Below are 3,939 nucleotides of genomic sequence, written 5' to 3'. Positions count from 1 at the left end.
TAATGGGTTTAAATTAAGGGTTGGGAAGGTACCGGCTGGATCTTAGAAAAACGTTTTGACAGTAAGAGTTGTTCAACAGTGGAATCGGCTGCCTCCCTGTCAGTCTTTGAACAGCAGCTGGACAAACACTTGTCATGGATGCTCTAGGCTGATTAGGGTTGCCATGTCTTACCTTGGGTTTAGCAGGGGGAGTCCAGGACTTTGCCGGGAGTCTTCTAGCATGCGTGCAAAGTGCGTGTGCCGTGATGACGCCACCCGGATGTGACGTCATCGTGTCGGGCATGTTGGGAGCGGGGCCACAAACATTCGAGAGAAAACCGTAGAGTTTTCCCTCAAATGATAGAGTGTCCCCCCGCAGTGTGATGATGTCACCTCCGGGTGGCGTCCTCGCACCAGGCATGTTTGGCACTTTGGGGGTGGGGTTCCCCCCGGCGGCCCAATCCAGGCCAGTGGGGAACGGGCCTCTTGAGCGGGGATTTCCCCGCCCCCCAGGGGGATTTGGTAACCCTAAGGCTGATCCTGAACTGAGCAGGGGATTGGACTACATAGCCTGTGTGGCCCCTTCCAACTCTGTGATTCTGGGATTCAATATCTGAGATTTTTACAGATATCTAAATTGAAACAGATTACTGGAGTAACCCTAACTGCGACATTATCCCTAACCCTTTGTCTGAACCAGAAACACTTTGATATGTACTTAACTTAAAGCAAGACCAGAAAACCAACTTTATGATGCAGAGTAAGTTTTATTTGTAATGAGGGGGGAGGAGGTATTTGTGGAAACAGTTCTCCAGTAAGCAATTTTGACAGGTCAAAGCTTAAAAGGAACGTAAAGGAGTGACCGGATTCCCCAGAATAATCTTTTTTTTAGAAGAGAGAGACTGCTGGTCTATTTTACATCACCGTCAAAAGTCCTTCTTTACCCGGAATTAGCAATCCAGTTAAGTGCAGATTTCATGAACAGAGTTCCTTCTTCTCGTCCTCTTTGTTCTTTACTCTGCGGAAGAGTGCGTAAAAGGCCCTTGCAGAAATCAATCAATAAAAACAACTTCTCATTGGAGACAGCAGAAAGCAGCATATGAGAAAGTAGGGAAATGTTAGATTTTTTTAAAAAGGATGAAAAGGTCTAGCAGGTGAAACCGAAGGCACTTGGCACCCCTAACCCAGGCCTGTCTTCTCCTCCATGGATTCTGCAGATTTCATCTTTCCTGCAAAGACCGTCCAGAAGAATTTAATGACAGGGTGAGCAGATACTGCCTCGACGCCCAAGGATGGCGCCGCTCCTACCGCCAAAACCATAACGGTGCCCAAGACTTCCAGCCCCAAGGGCCCCACCCCCGAGAAGACCACCCCCGAGAGAACCACCCCTGAGAGAAGGACCCCCAACGACAGATGAACCATAGCTAACAGCACATGGACTGATGCCCCCCACAGAAACTGGTTGACCGGTGGCAGAGAGGATGGGTCCTGGGATGGTCATGACGACGGCGGGTGGCTGGACCACAATTTCGGCAGGTGGGATCTGGTTGATGCAAGAAGGCTCGACCCCGGAAAGCACTCCAAGACTAGCTGAGGGCACCCCACTTGCCGCTAAGGGGCCATATCCAAAGCCAGATCCCTGAGTGTGAAAACCATGACTTGCCGACCCAAAACCGACAACTGGAGAGGAGGCACAGGATGGAATGGCGTAGGATGGTCCGCAGTAAGCCATGTCTGAGTTATGGAGGTGAGTCTGCAAGAATACGGGAGGAAGCAGAAGTAGGATTATGTGAAGGAAATACTGCGGGGCTCTCACACAGCTGCCGCGGAAACAGTGGCCCTACACATTCTAGGTTATAATAGCAAGTGGAATCTCTTTTCGAACAGGAGCTCCTGCCGTGTGACATTTCGTCCACTCAATGTGTTGAGCTTCTGCTTGCAGGAGTGCTGAATTTAGCTGTAAGGTAAGGTTTGTGCCCCAGCAATTTACATTTTCAGCCTTTGAAAGAAATTGGCTCTTTTACTGAGAGGTGAGAAAGACCTCCTTGGGGAGGTAATGTATAAATGATAATCATGTATAGAATTATAAAAGGATTGGAACACTTTCCCTGTCAAGAAAGGTTAAAGTGTTGGAGGGTCTTTAGCTTGGAGAAACGACGGCTGAGGGGTGACATGAGTGAGGTTTATATGGTTATGCGTGGGATAGAGCAGGCTGAGAAAGAAGTCCTTTTCTTCCTTTCTCACAATACAAGAACTCGTGGGCACTCCATGAAATTGGTGAGCAGTCGGGTTAGAACGGATAAAAGGAAGCACTTCTTCACCCAAAGAGTGATTAACACTTGGAATTCACGGCCACAGGAGGTTGCGGCGGCTACAAGCATGGACAGCTTCAAGAGGGAATTAGATAAGCATATGGAGCAGAGGTCCATCAGTGGCTATTAGCCACAAGGTTTAGATAGGGAATCTGGGGCAAGCGATGCTCTGTCTTCTTGGTGCTTGGGGGGTTCAACAGTGGGTGGGCTTCTAGTGTCCTGGCCCCACTGCTGGACCTCCTGAGGGCACCTGGTATTTTTGGTCACTGTGTGACAGAGTGTTGGACTGGATGGGCCATTGGCCTGATCCAACATTGACTTCTCTGATGTTCTTATATTCATATGTGTGAGCTTCAGCCCAATGCTTCAGGTACATGAAAAAGTGGAACAGTTAGATTCGAGTCCAATAGCACCTTAGAGACCAACAAGATTTTCAAAGTATGACCCCAGAAGGATCTTTAAGAACATAAGAGACGCCAATGTTGGATCAGAACAAAGGCCCATCCAGTCCAACACTCTGTGTCACACAGTGGCCAGAAATACCAGGGGCCATCAGGAGGTCCACCAGCGGGGCCAGTTTTGCCTCTTGAGAGCTCATACCTCCCCAAATTTTATTAGTCTGTAGATCGCTACTGGACTCCAATCTAGCCATTCTACTGTTGACCAACATGGCTATCCTCTGAAATTATGAGAATGAGGGCTGAAGTTCACAAAAGTCTATCCTAGAATATATTTTGTTAATTTTAAGAAGAAGAAGAAGAAAAGAGATTGGATTTCTACCCCACCCTTCACTACCCAAAGGTGTCTCAGAGCGGCTTACAAACTCCTTTCCCTTCCCCTCCCCACAACAGACACCCTGTGAGTTGGGTGGGGCTGAGAGAGCTCTGGACAGAAACTGCTCTTTTTCAAGGACAGCTCTTATCAGAACTACGGCTTGTCCAAGGTCATCCAGCCAGGTGCAAGTGGAGGAGTGGGGAATCAAACCCGGTTCTCCCAGAGTAGAGTCCGCTCACTTAACCACTACACCAAACACAGTAAAACACTACCGTTTCTGTTTCTTTAGCTTCAGGTGGGGTAGCCATGTTGGTCTGAAGCAGCAGCACAATGTTGGAGTCCTGTGGCACCTTAAGACCAACAAAGTTTTATTCTGGACATAGGTCTCCGTGTGCACACATACTCCTTCAGATACCATCCGCTTAAAACAGTTGTTAGCTGAAACAGATCCTAAGCTGCAGACCTGCTTTCTGAATTCTCTTGCAAAGACTCTAAAACATGCAAAATAACCCAGGGCCCTACAGATCGTACAAGTTGGGTTGAAGGAACCCGTGAGAGATGACAGACCTCTCCAGATTGTGGCTTACCTGATTCTTGAAGACAGAGAAGACAAGAGATGGAACCAGGATCAGGTGAAGCTGTTTGTGTGCTTCTGCTTGGTCCCCTTTTATACTTGCAGCAGAACCATCAGTGGTGAAGCTTCAGCGTTTTATGCCTTAAGTTTTAATTAGTCGCAATTGTTTCACCGGCATCACGTTCCAAATTACTTTAATAGCTCTAAAGAGCTAGGCAAGAGAAAATAAAAACAGAACAGGAGAAAAGGTACTGTCAGCTACATGTAAAGCACCTTGGACTTTCCAACAGTCCAAGTTAC

The 3,939-nt window shown here is 47.9% G+C and overlaps 1 long non-coding RNA gene across 1 annotated transcript; it reads right to left on the bottom strand.

Moving 5' to 3' along the window:
* Positions 1-726: 726 nt before the first annotated feature.
* On the bottom strand, positions 727-3,730 carry LOC107121857. The gene is made up of 2 exons (XR_001482879.1): positions 3,653-3,730; positions 727-1,732 (listed from the first exon to the last, which is right to left on the bottom strand). It is a non-coding gene; the product is annotated as an uncharacterized LOC107121857 (long non-coding RNA).
* Between the last annotated feature and the right edge of the window lie 209 nt (positions 3,731-3,939).

This window comes from Gekko japonicus, unplaced genomic scaffold, assembly GCF_001447785.1.
Source record: "Gekko japonicus isolate JY-2015 unplaced genomic scaffold, Gekko_japonicus_V1.1 scaffold1203, whole genome shotgun sequence".
NCBI classification, from domain to species: domain Eukaryota; kingdom Metazoa; phylum Chordata; class Lepidosauria; order Squamata; family Gekkonidae; genus Gekko; species Gekko japonicus.
The sequence above is the reverse complement of the archived record's forward strand: the minus strand, read 5'-3'. Positions and strand labels throughout refer to the sequence as shown.